Source organism: Zingiber officinale, chromosome 4B, assembly GCF_018446385.1.
Source record: "Zingiber officinale cultivar Zhangliang chromosome 4B, Zo_v1.1, whole genome shotgun sequence".
NCBI lineage: Eukaryota > Viridiplantae > Streptophyta > Magnoliopsida > Zingiberales > Zingiberaceae > Zingiber > Zingiber officinale.
This window is the reverse complement of record NC_055993.1, coordinates 49323286-49343348: the sequence shown is the minus strand read 5'-3', so window position 1 is coordinate 49343348 and position 20063 is coordinate 49323286. Positions and strand designations below refer to the sequence as shown.

The following is a 20063-nucleotide window of genomic DNA, read 5'->3' as shown; positions in this document are numbered from 1 at the left end:
AGGGGTTATGATGCACTATTTATCCACAGAAGTATAGATTACAGTTTTTGCTTAAGGATAAGAAAATATTTAAGTCTGGGATATGATGTACGTAGGTTATATATGTTTCTAGACATTATTTAACACACATCTACTTGCATTTCATTAGTATAATCTATGTTTATTGTACCCTACTTCATTGTAATGTCTTACTTCCATTCCTTTTTTGGGGGGATCTACTTTTTGCTTGATTTTATTAACAAGATGAAAATTAAAGTGAAAAATAGAGCAAAAGCACACATTGAAGCAACTTGTGAAGATCAGCAACTAGGGTCGTGCCAAAAGGCACAATCATAGTCCTCCCTAGAGTTACCCTCAAAAATCCACACGGGCAGGTCGTGTCATAAGACACAACCATGCCTTATCCTTAGTAAGACCCACGGCCTGGCCATGTGTTGAGTTACGATCGTACCCACCTTAGGTCATAGCGCATGCTTATGCCTTGAGGCATGGCTGTATGGCGAAGAACACGAGGGGGGCATGCCCCTACTATAAAGGGGGATTCTTTTTCTCTCCTTTTTCACTTATCCTTGGTTTGGAGCTTTGTCCCCTTCCTTTGGGAAGGGTTTTCCCCTCTAGGGGAAATCCTAGAGCCTCTATCTTTGAGTCATCAATGATCTGTCCACCTTCGAAGTAAGGATATACTCCAAAGACATCAACAAAGCATAGCTGAGTATTTCTTCTCCTCATTTCTTGTATTTGGGTTGTAAGAATGTTATTATTCATGTCTTTAGTTTGTTCTACCTTCTCAATGGAGTAGTCCTTGGATTCTTAGGATATACAGAGTAGTTATGGTGTAATGTTGATGTATAAACTATGTATATATAATTTCCTTATTCAATGAAGTGTTTATGTCATATTCTATGTGTTATATCTTATAAGTATTTGATAAAATGTATGAATGGTGTAAACATGTGAATTATAGTGGATTGGTCACCTTGTAGAGGAGAAGTGCTAGGGTGTATTAACCTCACAGTCTAGGATGAACCTCTTGAAAGGAGGTCATTTCTCTACAAAGGGATTAGCTAACTAAGAGCTTAATGGTTTACACTAATTTAATGTTAGGAAGTGACTTGTATAATATAACAATTGTATGACAGGAGTGTTGGGACCTTGACGTTGGTAGAGGGGGGGGGGGGTGAATACTGACTCACCCAACGTTTGCTTCCTACAATGGTTAGTATGAACAGCGAAATACAAAAACAAATACTAATAAGAGAAAACAAACCTAACACATTGATTTAACGTGGTTTGGAGATAAAGCTCCTACTCCACAGCTATCTGTAAGGTGGACGATCCTGATCCGTCGTGGATGACTCCCCAAAAAACCTCTGGCTAGCTCGAGTAGCTCCTTGTGGGCGGAGAAATCTCGCTACAAACTCACATAAGCTCTTGATCACTTAAGAAGAACTTGGAGACTCTAATAGGGGTTAACCACCTCTATTTTCATCAACCTTGGCCAAGCACCCCAAGCTCTATTAAATAGAGCTCAGGAGGAAACACCTAGCTATGTTTCCCGACAATAGTCGATTGGTACAACCACCAATTGATTGGTCATAAGTGAAATTCAATCATTACAAGACAATGGTCGGCTACCAGTCGATTGATGAAAACACCAGTTGACTGCTACATTATTGCTATAGTAGTACTACATTACTGCTACAGTAATGTTATAGTACTGCTACAGTAATGCTATAGTGTACACTAAAATTTTACCCTGAGTACAATCTCTCATGCACTCGTCCTTGCCCGCACAACCTAGACCTGGCCTTCTAGCCTCCTCCATCAGCTTTGCGTCCCTCAAATGGCTCCCTATCCTTCACGCCTTACCTTCTGGAGCTTCCATTATCCTTGTCATCATTGTCGGGTCTTCACTGCCAAGAGCCACACTCTGGGACTTCATCCTTTGCCAAGTCACACTTGGACTTACATTGCCAAGACTACATATTTGGGTTTACACCGCCAAGACTACATACTTGGACTTACACCGCCAAGACTAACCTTTGGACTTTCCTCCTTTGCCAAGATCGCCCTTAGACTTTCCTTGTTATACCTGTATCTTGCACACTCACAATGCATATCAAATACAATAATAAACCTAACTTAAACCTTTACCTAAATATCAAAACCTAAGGTACCCAGATTTCTCCAATAAGGAGGCCCCTAGTGATAAGGGATATCCCTTTAACCAAACTTTCAATATTACCTCTTCTACTTAGTAAGATTGAATGAGAATGGTGTAAACACTCTAGTGTAGCCTTTAATCCTCATTAGGAAGTAACTAAGATAACTCTAGCGATTGTATGGTTGGAAGGCTCTTATGGCAAAGGGTATCCCTTTAATTAAACTTTCTAGAGTTACTCCTTTTACTAAATGATGTTGGAATTATGGAAGCTTACCGGTGATTAGGTTAGAATCCCTACATGATCATGAACACAAAGGGTAAGGAAATGAACAATACATAGGAATATTAACTAATATCATAGTGGAACCGAATTTCTAGAATTATTCCCTAAATCATTCTCTCTCCCTCTTAACTCACTTTTTCTCTCTTACTCTCTCATCTCTCTCTCTCTCTCTCTCACTCAAACTCTAGTTTTCAAGCTTGCAACTAACCTTCTGATTGTCTAGATAATTTACCATATGAAACCAACTAGTGTTTAGTCAATAGTTCCTGTGTTCAATATCTTTTTATTACTGACGACATGGCCATGTAATAAGAGAGATGAATTAATTATATAATGTAAACAATTCACGTGCATAAAAGGGATCTCACTTGCTTATTAAATTCAAGAGTACTTACATAGAATTTTAGAAATAGTAAGTTTTTTCCAAGTGAGATGGCATCTACTATAGATAAGAATAATCTTGGAGTGAGTTCAACAATTCATTCTCAGCTTCAGTGATAAGTATGAAATATACCAAGTATACATCACATTTATATAATTATCACATTATGCTATCAACTTTTGATATTTGCATAAATATTGTGTTACTAACTCATTAACATATATACATCATATGCATATCACCTAACTTCACCTTTTTCCACATTAATGTTGGAGTGAATCCAACAAATTAATGCTTCAAGTTAAAGCCTACCCATTAATCATGAGATCATATCTCAATGGTCTAAAAATGTCTAATTTCAAGTTAAGATTGGAGTGAGTCTAACAACCCAAACATAGAATTAAACTCTAGTTCTTATCAAATTAATGGAAGGTATAAACTTTAATATTTGAATAAAGGCTTCAATTAATTTAAGTCTTATCGATCACATGCAAAGAAGGTATATAAAAAATTATAAACTATTTACATGAAATAACATGCCATCTGTTGGGACCGATTATGAAGCTAGAGGGGGGGGTGAATAGGTCGGCGCGATCTCATGCTCGTCGTTGCTTGTTTCTTCAAGGATATGCAGCGGAAAATACAAAGAAACACACTCAATGCTAACACTAGGGATATACTTAGTATCCACCTTAAGAAGAGGTGACTAATCCAAGGATCCACACACTCATGCACCCTCCACTAATAAAACACTCCTTTATGGTAACTACCAAAGGCGGAGAAGCCCTACAAGCTCACACTACAAGAAGAAAGGGAAAGGGAACAAAATACAAGCTAAAAGCTTACAAGTTAGCACAAGAAAACCCTAACCCTAGATTTCTTCTTCTTGCTGTAGATCCGCCTCTTGAGTTGGAAATACCTCCAAGAACCCTTAAGATCTGGCATGAGAACTGTGGAGAATGTTGGGTTTTTTGGGCCGCGAAAACCGCTTTTTCGCGTCGCGGAAACTCCAAAAGCCCCGCCACCGGATCCGTGCGAAGAATAAAACTTTTGAAAAACTTACGAGTATGAGTTTATAAACTCTAGATCTACATTAGAGTATGAGTTTTACCCTTGATGCGTGCCTTTCGCGAATCCCGCTCGTCCAAGGTGCCAGATCTCAAGTTGTCAAGGTAAACAACTCTCTATGCATATCCACACGAACAGCTCGATGGAGGGAGAACCTTAGAGTGTGCTAGCACTCCAAGAAGGTCTCGGCAAGATGAGGAGAGGGAGAGCAAGAAGAGAGAGCTCTAGGAGGAAGAAGATGAGAGTTACTTCACAAAATGAAAACTCACCCATGAAATTGATGTGGCCGGCCACATTAAGAGGAGTTGTAACCTCCATGGAATGCCAAGAGTCACAACTCTTGGTAACTCCCATGAGGTGGCATCCCACTTAAGCAACCATAATGATGTGGAGCATCATCATTGGCCCACTAAATGCCAACTCACCAACGAAGTGGCATAAAGTCAAGTCAAACTTGACTCTTCATCTTCCTCTCAAGTCAAGTCAAACTTGACTTAATCTCTCTCATGGTTGATCTAATCCAACCATTTAATTTAAGTCAATTTAATATAATGAATCTAATTCATTTAATTAAATTGATTCAATGAGTCATAATCTAAATTAGACTCATTGAACACATGAATCAACTCGAGTTTAACTCAATTAGCCCAATTAGGATTACTCTTAATCCAATTTGATTCATCAAATGAATCTAATCCTCTTGGTTCATCATATGAACCTAATCTCCATCTAATTGTACTTAGTGTGTGACCTTATAGGTTCTTGTAACATTGGCAATGCCCCTAAACCCATTTAGGAGCATAAGTAATGAGCGGTATCTAGCAACACATCATTACTACCCAAGTTACAAGAATGTTGAGATTCAACATCACCTTGTGACTACTAATTGTGACTCCTCACAATATATGACAAGTGTCCTTCTATCCTAGGCATTTAGATTGATCAATGTGAGGCATAGACTGTGTCATCCTCTGACCAATCTAAATCTTGATCTTCAAGTAGACTCACTAAATCAAATGAGCTCAATATCTCATATTGACTCATTTGGGCATGGTCATGCACTTCGTGGTCTCACTCTATCAAAAATATCGATGTCGCTCCCGTTATATAGGAGGGATAGATCCCATCTACATCACTCACCTCCCTCTGCATAATTCGTTACATACCCAGTAATCGCCTTTATAGTCCACCCAGTTACGGGTGACGTTTGACGAAACCAAAGTACATAACTCCTTATGTAGGGATCCATGGTGACTTCAGGTCCAAGGACTAGTAGTCATACTAATAGCCACATGAGAAAGTATATGACACTCATATAATGATCCATGATACTTTCTCATGGCGGATCATTCAGTATACATTCTCCAATGCATACCCATGTGTCAAATTGATATCTCTATATCCATGACTTGTGAGATCAAGTCATCGATATGACCTACATGCTAGTCTTATTACATCAACATTGTCCCTGAATGTTAATACTCGACTAGGAATGATTAAGAGTAGTGTTCCCTATATCATCTCACTATCGGTTTAACGAACCGATTGATATAGGTGAGAACCTTCTACTCAAGGACGCTATTATACTTAGTTTATTTGGCACCAATACAAGTAAGTATAATAACCAAAAACAAATGCCTTTATTTATATAAAAATTTGATACAACAAATCCATAATACAATCATTAAATGATTGGCTCTAGGGCTCTAACTAACAATCTCCCACTAGAACTAGTGTCAATCAGTGTAGGGTCTAAGCCCCAATGACCTAGTATGACCATCATCCTTCCTCTGTGCCAAAGCCTTGGTCAAGGGATCTGCGATGTTAGCCTCTGTAGGTACTCTGCATATCTTCACATCTCCTCTCTCTATAATCTCTCGAATGAGATGGAAGTGCCGTAGTATGTGTTTGGTCCGCTGGTGTGAGCGAGGTTCCTTAGCCTGTGTTATAGCTCCATTGTTGTCACAATAGAGCTCAATAGGGTCAGCGATACTGGGAACCACCCCAAGTTCAGTGATGAACTTGCGGATCCAAACTGCCTCCTTTGATGCCTCTGATGCAGCAATGTACTCGGCCTCTGTCGTATAATCAGCTACTGTGTCTTGTTTCGAACTCTTCCAGCTCACAACACCACCATTTATGCAAAATACGAACCCTGACTGCGATCGATAATCATCCTGATCGGTCTGGAAGCTAGCATCATTGTAACCCTTTATAGCTAGTTCATCATTGCCTCCATATATCAAGAAATATTTTTTAGTCCTTCTTAAGTACTTAAGAATATTCTTGACCGCTATCCAGTGACTTTCACCTAGATCTGACTGGTATCTGCTCGTCATGCTCAAAGTATACGAGACATCAGGTCGAGTACATAGCATGGCGTACATGATAGATCCTATGGCTGAGGCATAAGGGATCTGATCCATGCGGTCTCTCTCCTCTCTAGAAGAGGGACCTTGAGTCTTCGAAAGACTCAAGCCATGTGACATCGGCAGAAATCCCTTCTTGGAGTTCTGCATGGCAAATCGAAGGATTACCTTATCAATATATGTACTCTGACTTAGGCCAAGCAATCTCTTAGATATATCTCTATAGATTTGAATGCCTAGAATGCGAGATGCTTCACCTAAGTCCTTCATTGAGAAGCAACTCCCTAGCCAAGTCTTAATAGACTGAAGCAAAGGGATATCCTTCCCAATGAGTACTATGTCATCCACATACAATATGAGGAAGACAACTATATCCCCTACAACCTTCTTGTAGACACAAGGCTTATCTTCATTCTTAATGAAACCAAACTATTTGATTGCATCATCGAATCGAATATTCCAGCTCCGAGAAGCTTGCTTTAGTCCATAAATGGACCTATGCAGCTTGCATACTCTGCTAGTATGCTGTGGATCTACAAAACCCTCAGGTTGTGTCATGTACACATCCTCGAGCAGGTTTCCATTCAGAAACGCGGTTTTGACATCCATCTTCCATATCTCATAGTCATGGTAAGCTGCAATAACAAGCATGATCCGAATGGACTTAAACATCGCTATTGGAGAAAAGGTTTCATCATAGTCAATACCATGAATCTGCTTGAAACCTTTATCTACCAAGTGACCCTTATAGATAAGTCCATCCATGTCAGTCTTTCTCTTAAAGACCCACTTACACCCTATGGGTTTTACCCCTTCAGGTGGATCAACCAAAGTCCATACTTGGTTGGTGTACATGGATTCCATTTCGGATCTCATGGCCTCTAGCCATTTCTCAGAATCTGGTCTCATCACAGCTTCCTGATAGGTGGTAGGCTCATCCTCTATGAGCACAACGTCATCATGGTCAGATAAGATAAATGAGTATCTCTCAGGCTGACGACGTACCCTATCAGACCTGCGAAGAGGTATGTCTAATTGAACTGGTTGTTGTTCCTCAACTCTTTGTGGTATCATCCACAACACTTTGTGGTTCCAGTTGAACTTCCATCGAGGCTTCAGTGCTATGGTCCGCATATTGAACTTTTTCAAGATCGAACGTGCTCCCACTAGTCTTTCTAGAAACAAAGTCCCTTTCTAGAAAGACCCCAGTCTTTGCCACAACTACCTTGTGCTGACTGGGAATGTAGAAGTAATGTCCCTTAGCTTCCTTGGGATATCCAATAAAGTAGCACTTGTCGAATTTGGGTCCTAACTTGTTTGAGACTTGACGTCGAACGTAAGTCTCACAACCCCAAATCCTCATGAAAGACACCTGGGCATCTCTCCCAGTCCATATCCTATATGGTGTCTTTATCACGGCCTTGGATGGAACTCGGTTGAGTATAAAAGCTGCCGTGTCTAGAGCATAGCCCCAAAGGAATATCGAAAGATCTGTGTGACTCATCATAGATCGTACCATATCCAATAAGGTACGATTCCTCCTTTCGGATACACCATTCCACTGTGGTGTTCCAGGAGGAGTGAGTTGAGATAAAATCCCACACTCAGCTAAGTAGTCACGAAACTCATGGCTTAAGTATTCACCACCTCGATCTGATCGAAGTACCTCAATACTCTTGCCAAGCTGGTTCTGTACTTCATTCTTGAATTCTTTGAACTTTTCAAAGGATTCAGACTTATGTGTCATCAAGTACACATAACCGTATCTACTGAAATCATCAGTAAATGTGATGAAGTACCTATAACCGCCTCTATCAGCGACATTGAAAGGGCCACATACATCACTATGTATAAGACCTAACAAATCAATCGCTCTCTCACTGTGCCTACTAAAGGGAGTCTTGGTCATCTTGCCTAGTAGGCATGACTCGCACGTCTCATAAGATTCAAAATCAAATGAGTCCAGCAAACCATCCTTATGGAGCTGGGATAAGCACTTGTCGTTTATATGACCTAAGCGATAGTGGCAGAGATAGGTTTGGTTCATGTCATTTGACTTGAACCTCTTGGTATTTATGTTATAGATAGGGCTTTCAAGGTCTAGAATGTAGAGTCCGTTCATCAGAGGTGCACTACAATAGAACATATCTTTTAAATAAACAGGACAACATTTGTCCTTAATTATAAAAGAGAAACCTTTCTTGTCCAAACAAGAAACTGAAATTATGTTCTTAGTTAGTGCAGGCACATAACAACAATCATCCAACTCTAATACAAGCCCAGAGGGCAAAGATAGAAAATAAGTTCCTACAACAACAGCAACAACCCGTGCTCCATTGCCTACGCGTAGGTCCACCTCGCCCTTCGCCAATGTCCTACTATTTCTCAGCGCCTGCACATTAGTACAAATGTGAGAAGCACATACGGTATCTAATACCCATGATGAAGAAATAGATAGATTGACTTCTATAACATGTATATCTGAAGTGGAAGTCTCACTTCGCTTGTTCTTAAGATCTTCCAAGTACACCTTGCAGTTCCTCTTCCAGTGCACGGTCTGACCGCAGTGGAAGCAGGTAGCATCCTTGGCGACCCCTCCTTTAGGCTTCAGTGCCTTGCCTTTGCCCTTGGCTTGGGACTTTCCCTTGCCTTTGGGCTTGCCCTTGCCCTTATGTTTCTGAACCATCAGAACAAAGTGGGGCTTAGCCTTCTTAAGGTTCAGCTCTGCAGTTCTTAACATGCTAAGCAGCTCGAGCAATGGCTTGTCAATTTCGTTCATATTGTAGTTTAGAACGAACTGACTATAGCTATCCGGCAAGGATTGCAAGATCAGGTCAGTGGCCAGCTCTTGGCCAAGCGGGAATTCCAACGTCTATAGGTTTTCTATGTACCCAATAATTTTGAGTACATATGGGCCTACGGGAGCCCCATCTGACATCTTGCACTGAAATAGTGCCCTTGAGATCTCAAATCTCTCATGTCGTGCTTGTCCTTGATACAGTTGACGAAGATGTTCAACCATATCGTAAGCGCCTATCAACTCGTGTTGCTTCTGAAACTCAGAGTTCATGGTCGCGAGCATTAGATAGGACACATCTAATGCGTCATCTTGATGCTTCTTATAAGCATCTTTGTCAGCTCGCGGGGCATTGGCAGGAGGAGCCTCCAGAACGTACAGTTTACGTTCCTGGGTGAGAACTATTCTCAAGTTCCTGTACCAGTCCAGAAAATTTGCTCTGTTGAGCTTGTCCTTCTCAAGGACTGAACGCAGGGAGAAGGAGTTCGTATTCGACGTCATGGTTATCTGCAACAGAAAAATACAGAAAATAAATATCATATTCTTTTAAATCATTTAATTAGGCCTTTAACTAAATGATGCTCCCACTGAATTCTATAATTCATGTGGGATAAGATCCACATCATACTAACCCTTGAGTTAGCTTTGGCTAATACGCCCAAGATTTAGTATGATCGGTAGGTAACGATTTACCAATTACATCTCTATGCAACTCTTGTTTATAGGATCATTATCCGCAGTTATATTAAAACTTGAGTTAGCTTTGGCTAATACGTCCAAGAATTAATATAAATGTGATTTATGTCTTATCTTTCCAACCGTTGGAAGAATGCCTATAATTGTACTCGATCCAACCGAGTTAACTAGGAATACTCAATCTAATTGAGTTTGTATTCGCCCATGCGTTGATAAGCGGGACCAAGATTGTCCCTCCGTACCCTACCAAGATAATATGTGTTGCTCTACTTTGGCAGATTCAACAACACATGTGATCGAGGTAGTGATAGGTATCACGACATGGTAGGCATTAGAGTTGACGCGATTTAGATCTAATCTAATCTTCGATGTGTATCAAATACGCGATAGATCTAATCTAATCGAAAGGGTGCATCTTGTACACGATTTAGATCTAATCTAATCGTAAGGCACTAATTAATTACTAATCATGCATCACATACACACAAGAAATTAATTAAAATAATTTGTGATTAGTCATGGCCCTACTACGATCTTCTCAAGACAATGAGAAGATCGGATGGTCAACCTAGGGTCAACAGCTTCTCAAGCTCCTCCCTTTGACCACCATGTGTTGCTCGCGCCCTCCTCATAACTCGGTCTCGAGTGGACCTTCCATGGCTCCAATTTTATACATTACAATTTTGAAACTCAAGTTACATTCGAGTCTAAACTAATTTACAACAAGAATAAATAGAGAAAGGCACAACGCACAGGTCACGTATCAAAAATACAGCACACACAATCATATGACGGCACGCAGGCCGTATTATGAATTACAGCACAAAATATACCAATCCAATTGGGTCTTTTTGGGCCATGACTATCACAAATTATACATAATTCTAAATTATGTATTTTCTATAATTTTCTGCAATTTTAATACCAATTTTTTACAATTTTACGAGTACAAATTCCCGGCAGTCCCGTTTAGCGATTTTCGGGCGCAATCGCGGAACGAATCCCCTTGCGGGGCCAGGGGAAGCGCCCCTACCCACGATCTAACCATCGCGAGTGTCCCTAAGAGATCCTACAGTGCCTTAGTCTACTGTCCCAAAAAGTTTTGGGGCGAAACCTTGCCGTTTCGGAAAAAGCTTCTCGGTAGTCGAAGCCTACAAGTGTCGAAACACTTGTGCTTCGCTTCTACGAGAAAAATACCCATAAAAACTATAAAAATTATAAAATTACAGAATCTATATTTTTCATAAAAATACAAACTAAACTCGTACAAGTCTTTGCACGTGGCTCTGATACCACTGTTGGGTTTTTCGGGCCGCGAAAATCGCTTTTTCGCGTCGCGGAAACCCCGAAAGCCCCGCCTCCGGATCCGTGCGAAGAATAAAACTTTCGAAAAACTTATGAGTACGAGTTTATAAACTCTAGATCTACATTAGAGTATGATTTTTACCCTTGATGCGTGCCTTTAGCGAATCCCGCTCGTCCAAGGTGCCGGATCTCAAGTTGTCAAGGTAGACAACTCTCTATGCGTATCCACATGAACAACTCGATGGAGGGAGAACCTTAGAGTGTGCTAGCACTCCAAGAAGGTCTCGGCAAGATGAGGAGAGGGAGAGCAAGAAGAGAGAGCTCTAGGAGGAAGAAGATGAGAGTTACTTCACAAAATGAAAACTCACCCATGCAATTGATGTGGTCGGCCACATTAAGAGGAGTTGTAACCTCCATGGAATGCCAAGAGTCACAACTCTTGGTAACTCCCATGAGGTGGAATCCCACTTAAACAACCATGATGATGTGGAGCATCATCATTGGCCCACTAAATGCGAACTCACCAATGAGGTGGCATAAAGTCAAGTCAAACTTGACTCTTCATCTTCCTCTCAAGTCAAGTCAAACTTGACTTAATCTCTCTCATGGTTGATTTAATCCAACCATTTAATTCAAGTCAATTTAATATAATGAATCTAATTCATTTAATTAAATTGATTCAATGAGTCATAATCTAAATTAGACTCATTGAACACATGAATCAACTTGAGTCCAACTCAATTAGCCCAATTAGGATTACTCTTAATCCAATTTGATTCATCAAATGAATCTAATCCTCTTGATTCATCATATGAACCTAATCTCCATCTAATTGTCCTTAGTGTGTGACCCTATAGGTTCTTGTAATGTTGGCAATGCCCCTAAACCCATTTAAGAGCATAAGTAATGAGCGGTATCTAGCAACACATCATTACTACCCAAGTTACAAGAATGTTGAGATCCAACATCACCTTGTGACTACTAATTGTGACTCCTCACAATATATGACAAGTGTCCTTCTATCCTAGATATCTAGATTGATCAATGTGAGGCATAGACCGTGTCATCCTCTGACCAATTTAAATCCTGATCTTCAAGTAGACTCACTAAATCAAATGAGCTCAATATCTCATATTGACTCATTTGGGCATGACCATGCACTTCGTTGTCTCACTCTATCAAGAATATCGATGTCGCTCCCGTCATATAGGAGGGATAGATCCCATCTACATCACTCACCTCCCTCTGCATAATTCGTTACATACCCAGTAATCGCCTTCATAGTCCACCCAGTTACGGGTGGCGTTTGACGAAACCAAAGTACATAACTCCTTATGTAGGGATCCATGGTGACTTCAGGTCCAAGGACTAGTAGTCATACTAATAGCCACATGAGAAAGTATATGACACTCATATAATGATCCATGATACTTTCTCATGGCGGGTCATTCAGTATACATTCTCCAATGCATACCCATGTGTCAACTTGATATCTCTATATCCATGACTGTTACGCTCCGCAAGTGTACGGAAATGTCGCAAATAATATAAAAGATTATCGTATCCACAGGGACTGGAATAAGCACTAGAAATGTCTCAATGCGAATTAGCTAAACAACTATCCAATCGTTTCAAAAGCAAAGTAAAGGTAAACAAATCTAATATTAGAGATCAACAAACAAGAGTTTAGTGTTTTGGGTTATGATAAAGGGAGATTCTAGGAGTTTCGGTTTCTTTGTAAGATTTCTTGAGTGTAAATGGTTCACCAATTCTTATTCCTCAATTGCCAAACATGTAGAAAGTTGTCGGTTCTCTCTTGCAATAGACAACCGGCTAAGGACTGAGAAATGTATCTAAATAGAATTAATGAGACATGAACCTACGTTGTCCTTACACAGAAGTGCACCTATTACTATGCCTTCCTCGGATATCAACATAGAAGCCCACAACTTATTAATCTATAAAGATACAAGAAGCTAATCATAGAATCCATCCTACTCTCTTGAATATTCCTATTTCCTCTTCAAGATTATCTCTCAAACGTCCTTACACGGGCTTGCACCTGTCACGTGGATCCCTCGGATGATCGAGTGAGAGTTTATCCTTACCAAGTCCATAAGAAATCCAAACAATCAATCAAGAATGAGAATTAAGCACAAACCACCATCAATCATTCAAGATCTAATTGATACAAGCAAGATAATGTCATTGAAACAAGAAAATGGCAAATCCATAAGAGATTACATCAATCCATCATACAAATACTCCCTTAATCCTAGAATACGAGATCTACTCCATGAATCGAGGAAGAAGATCCAAAGATATAGAGATTACAAGCATTCCTTGCATCCCCAATCCAAGAAAACAAGAAGAGGGGAAAAGAGAAAACTTATCTACGAAGAAGCCTTCTCTTCGGATCCAATCCTCGCTCCGGAGTCGAAATCATCGAGATCTCCCTTAGAATCGCCCAGAAATCCTCCCAAGAATGGGAGGAAACCACCAAATCTTCCTTTCTCCCAAAGGGGGAGAGATCCCCTTTCAAATCATGAAGGAGGGTTTAAATAGAAGAGGGATTCGGGCGCCACACGGCCCCGTGACACGGCCGTGTGAGATTCACATGGCCATGTCCAGTTCCCTCTCTGCGTGACTCCACACGGCCAGAACCCTTCTGCTCTCTGGAAATGATACACGGCCGTGTGGTGCACACGGCCACAGCCTGCTTGGTCTCTGGAAGTCTCACACGGCCGTGTAGATCCACACGGCCATGTAAGGCTTCTGCTCTGGTTGGCTTCAAATCTTGACACGGCCGTGTGAGGTTCACACGGCCATGTCATCTTCCTCTTCTGTTGGTGCCAAACTCCACACGGCCCGAGCTCCATCCCATTGCATGGCCGTGTGAGGTACACGGCCCGGTGCTTTCTCCCTTTGTTTCCTCCAAGGCTTGCCCAAAGATGTAAATTCTTCACCAAATCGACTCCTGCGTACAGTAAATGCACAAAAAGCAGATCTCCGAACCAAAAGAGTAAATATGCTAAAAGGAAAGTTGGAAGTATAAAAATGCATAGATCAAGCATGCTCAAAATATGTAAATGTGCGTAAAAACATGCATAAAAGAGTATATAATCTACGCACATCACACCCCCAGACTTAAACCTTTGCTTGTCCTCAAGCAAAATGCTGCAGTCTAAATTCATATGTTCTACAACACATTCATAAAACCCAGTGCACTTTCCTAACTCTATCAAAAAGTTTCATTAACAAGCATGATCATGGAAACAAGTAAAGTATGGTTCAAGCATAAGAATCTTGTGCGCAGTGTAAAAGTAACTCAACACCCTTCAAGTTTCAATCCATGTCCTAGTCAAGTCGTCATCAAATTTGAATTCCTAATGTTTCCAGTGAAAGACAAGTAACCACTGATAGGCACTTACTTACCGTTCACTTGGTTCATATTTCTCAACTAACCCAAGGTCTCAAAGGTGTGCTCAATCTCAAGAGAAACTAAACAGTCATTTCCCCAGTAACCTAACTCGGTCTCAAAGGGGTGACTTGCTAGATTCCACTCATGACAACTGTTTTTTATATCCCTTATTGTTCATTTTTTTATTTTTTTATAAGTGTTTGCATTGTGCAAAACTTATTCACAAATGTACTTTTAGCACACATGTTGGGATATTTTGATTTTTCCAAATGAGCTTTAATGATTTGAGCCTCATCCAGTAACCAAAATGAAAGTTGAGAAATCACCATGGAAACCAAGTACTAAGCAAACAAGATGAATCATCACTATTTCAATGACATCAACTATTCAAGCATCAAGCACAAGTGTAGTGAAGATAAAATCCTTAAGGTTGAACCAAAACTAAAACTCATCACCATAAGATTCTTAGCTTGTTTCATGCTACCCAAGATAGAAAAAAGAACTACACAAAGTTTACTAGTAGCATCATGCGAACATCATAAATCGAGACAATAATCGTGCTAACATTTCACTTGAATCCAAGAAAGCATATAAGTGAAGATTTGATGTTCTCAAAAAATTTTTTGCCATGATTATTTCAAAAACAAGCAAAATGAAGCAACAAGCAATGAAAATAAGAACCAACATGAAAAACTAATCAAAAACTAAAAACTGAAAACCAAACTAAACAATATATGACACCCCCCCCAGACTTAAACTTTTCATCATCCCGATGAAATCAGTATGGTGGAGGAGGTGGAGGTGGACGAGGGAAAGGAGGTCTACGACGTGGTTGGCCAATAGGAAAACTAGGAAAACCTGGAATCTCACCCAAGGATCTATGATACTCATATAAAGCATCAACTTGTTGGCTAGTAAGCGTCATACTCTGCATAAAATCTCTCATCCTAGCCTGATCAGTATCATAATCCTGCACAAACTCGGCCACTTGACCTTGAAAATTCCTCGTAAACTGAAAATGATTTTGTACCTCCCTAAACTGATCATCAGATAAAGAGAAGCGCCCCTCCAACATTTTTCGTTGGGAATCTTGCTTCTCATGAAGTGATTCTAGAGACGTACGAAAATCTGAAAAATCGAACCTAGAAGATCCCGTGCCATATGCAAAAGAATGCCTAGCAGGCTCCATGAAACTAGAAGGCTGCGTATGTCCAGATGACGAGGGCTCATGATGTGGCTCAGTGTCTCCAGGTATAGAAGGGTTATCCTCAAAATCTAACTCAGAAATTACCCAATTAGCCCGGTTACGAATAGTAGTTCGTTCAGGAAAAGGAAGAGGTAAAGGAGAACCACTCCTCCTAGGAAACGCGAAACCATTCTCATCCCGAACGATCATTTTCATAGCAAGACATGTATCAATGTCAATCATGTCATTACCATGAATTATTTCCAACCCATCAACATCAAGATTTAAATTACAAGCTATTCGGGTAATCAAACCACCAAAAACAATTGATCCCGATGATGCCCTAGCCGATCTCAATAAGGTTTGAACAAAATGAAAACCAGAGTCAAATTCAACCTTATAAAGCATAGCCCATAAAGGATAAAGCTCTATTTTCTTAACCACCCCATCACTCTCTCCCCTACCAAAAATAGTTTTACTCATGACTCTATGTAGATACCTAAAGATGGGGTTTTGCATATGGGAGGCCTTAGCTCTTGAAGGCTCATAAGGTTGATATAACCCAGTTATTGCATTCCAAAAATGATTCCAATTAAACCTTGGATCAAACCTACGAGGGCTACCGGTGGTTATTCCAAAACAAGAATTAAAGTCACTAAATGCCCATAGAAATTCTTGATTCATTAATCTAAAAGAGATTTTTCCAAAATAATCATCTTCATTTGTAAAATGGACATCCAATGAACTTAAAAATTCCAAAACAAGACGAGGATATGTAGGCAAATGCGTGTACATAATATCACTCCAATCCAAAAACCCAATCATCAAATCTACATCTTCCCTAATTCCAAGCATATCAAGAACAGTTGGGTCCATATATCTAGTACACACAATCTTTCTATTGACAAGAATTGCGAATCTAGTTACTTGATCATCATTTCTAAACACAATATTGAATTCATTGTCATTACCTTCGTTGCGTGAAGTTCTTTTGCCTTTGCCCTTCACTGGTTGTTTTCCTTTGTCCCTTGATGGCTCCTTCTCCTTGTCTCCACTGGATCCACCACCTCCTTTGCGTAATCTCTTCAAAATATTGGACATCTTGATGAGTTTAGATAGGGGAAGGATTATCTAGAGTTGTGGAACTTCAAAGAACAAAACTTCAAAGAACAAAAGATCTTAGGTTAAGAGAACAAAAGTCCAAGTCTTAGAGAGGAGGAGAATCGGATCTAAAAGATCTTGAGAGATTAGAGAGGAGTTTTTAAGAAATTGGGAGAGAAAGATATGTTTTGGAGAGTTGGGGGTGTGCGGAACACGGCCAAGATCTGGTCGTGTGAGGTAGGAGGTAGACTTTAATAGTTCTCCTACACGGGTCGTGTAGATCTACACGGCCTCCCCATCTTTCCTCTCGGGATTCTTTGCACGGGCCGTGTAGATCCACACGGCCTCCCCCTCTTCCTTCTCTGGATTCCTCGCACGGCCGTGTCTGGGACACGGCCTCTCCATCTTTCCTCTCGGAATTCTTTGCACGGCCGTGTCTATGACACGGCCTATACCTTTTTCCTCTCGGGAGATCCCACACGGCCGTGTCTGGATGACACGGCCCAAACACTTCCCTTCTCTACAACCTTTGCCTGGCCGTGTATAGCACACGTCCCGACTCTGTTTTGCACCTAACCTGAAAACAGAATCAAAAGAATGCATCAAACTAAAAGAAATTACAATACAAATCAAAACTAACTAAAAGAACCCTTGGGCTGCCTCCCAAGAAGCGCTTGTTTAAGGTCTTTAGCTCGACCAAACTTAATCATTCGCTCCTTTTCCTCGCCCTTGGAGGACAGACATACTTTTCGTTTTTGTTGGGAGATCTTCTCCCAACATCCTCCACCACATTGTCTCCTTCATTTGGTGGCCTTCCATGAGGATGGAAATTCCATTCCTCAAGTTTATAAATGCTTGTCCTGCTACAAGCATTTAAAAGAGACGAGACATGGTTAGAAATATTAGATAAATCATATTCTAACTTTTCCTTACCAATTACCAAAGAAAGCTTATGGTTTTTTACATCAATTATAGCTCCAGCTGTAGCAAGGAAAGGTCTTCCTAATATGATAGGAATCCTCGGGTCCTCTTCCATGTCCAACACGACAAAATCTGTGGGAATAACATTCCCATCCACCTCTACTGGCACATCTTCTATAATACCCAAAGGGTACCTGCAGGAATGATCAGCAAGTTGAAGTGCCATAGTAGTAAGTTTAATATTTTTGAGACCTAATTTATTACAAATTGAATAGGGAATGAGGCTAACACTCGCCCCCAAGTCACAAAAAGCTTTTTTAAAAAATTCTTTCCCTATGTTGCAAGGAATATAAAAGCTCCCTGGGTCCTTCAGTTTTGGAGAAGTGTTCTTCTCAAAAATAGCACTACATTCCTCACTAAGTGCAATGGTCTCGACCTCTCCTCTTCTTCTCTTATTTGACATGAGATCCTTCAGGAATTTGGCAAATCTAGGCATTTGTAAAATAGCATCAATAAGAGGTACCTCTACACAAATTTCCTTAACTTTTTCTAGAAACTTGCCAAATTCTTCATCCTTCTTGAGCATTGTAAGTCTCTGAGGAAAAGGGACAACTTTGCTCTGATGGTTCAGTGGAATAGTCTCTTCAACCTCAATGGTACTCTCCTCATTAGCTTGAATCTGATTTGGTATAGGAGGAGAGAGCTCTTCTTCTTTTTGTTTCCCTTTTGAAGCAGTCACTTGGGAGTCTCCCAAGGTCCGTCCGCTCCTAAGCTCAATCCTATTGCAATGCTCCATAGGATTCACATCAGGTTTTCCTGGAAGCTGTCCTGGTGCTCTGGATGATGAGGAAGCTAGTTGGGCAATTTGACTATCCTGGATCTTTTGATGCTTTTCAGAATTATCCATTCTCTGAATGAGCTTTGCTAAATCTTGCTTCATTTCATTCTGATTTGAGATAATTTCTTCAAGCATCTTTTCAACATTTGACTTTGGTAAGCCTTGAGAAGATAGATGTTGAAAATTTTGTTGCCCAGCTTAAAAATTTGGTCTTGCCCCCATAGATGGTCCTTGATCTTGATTGTTTCTGTAAGAAAAATTTGGATGACTCTTCCATCCAGGGTTATAAGTATTTGAGTATGGGTTGTTCTGCCTTTGATTGTAACTCATGATTGCATCGCATTGTTCAAGTTGATTGATTTGTGCAGTGATAGCTCCCAATGGACATGAGTCATTTGAATGCTCTGAACTCCCACATACTTCACAAGATGTACTAATAGCATTGACCATATTAGCACTAGTCCCCATATTCTCAAATTTCTTTGTAAGAGCATCCAATTTTGCAGACAAAAGAGTGACTGCATCTACATCAAACTTCCCTGATGCTTTAATTGTTGGGTTTACAGAGGAGTAGCCACCACTTCTTTCATTTGCCCATTGATGATGATTTTGTGCTACACTTTCAATGATTTCTTCGGCTTCATCTAAGCTTTTATTCATAAGTGCCCCTCCAGCAGCTGAATCAAGGGACACTTTGGTATGATAATTGATACCATTATAAAAAGTGTGCAACACTAACCATCTTTCCAACCCATGATGTGGGCATTGTCTGAGCATACTATTATATCTATCCCATGCTTCAAAAAGAGATTCTGAGTCAGTTTGTTTGAAGCTTGCAATTAAATTCCTCATATGAGCTGTTTTACTTGGTGGGTAGAACTTATCAAGGAACTGTTGCTCGCACTGCTCCCAAGTGGTGATGCTATTAGGGGCCAAAGAATTCAGCCATTGCTTTGCCCTATCTCTTAGAGAAAACCCAAATAACAGTAATCTAACTGCATCTGAAGGAACTCCATTCATTTTCATGGTCCCACATATTTCATAAAAGACCTCTAAATGTTGATTGGGGTCTTCATGAGGTCCTCCACCAAATTGGTTCTGCTGCACCATAGATATGATTGCGGGTTTGATCTCAAAGTTATTAGCCTCTACTGAAGGTCTTGAAATACTAGATCGGAAACCTCTTGCATAGGGTGCTGCATAGTCCTTGAGTGGTCTATTTGCCATGTTCAAATGTTCCTGTTCTTCAATTTGCCTTTGCAGAATTCTTCTTTTATGGAAAGTTCTATCAATCTCAGGGTCAAAAGGAAAGAATTCCCCTGCAAAGTTAGATCTTCGCATACACAAGAACAAGATAACAATTGACAATTCAACAAAAAAGAAAAAAATAAAAGAATCAAAAATGCAGAATTGAATTTGTACACAAAGAATTAGCAAGAAGTGAAAGTTATACAAGAAAGTAAAAAAAAACAGAAATCTAATGATTAGTTACAACTATGCAATATGAAAGGAAAACAAATGTTATGTTTAGT

The 20063-nt window shown here is 40.1% G+C and overlaps 1 non-coding gene across 1 annotated transcript; it reads left to right on the top strand.

Annotated features, from left to right (window-relative positions):
• The first annotated feature begins 19279 nt into the window (after positions 1–19279).
• On the top strand, positions 19280–19385 carry LOC121978882. The gene has a single exon (XR_006111214.1). It is a non-coding gene; the product is annotated as a small nucleolar RNA R71 (small nucleolar RNA).
• Positions 19386–20063: the final 678 nt, after the last annotated feature.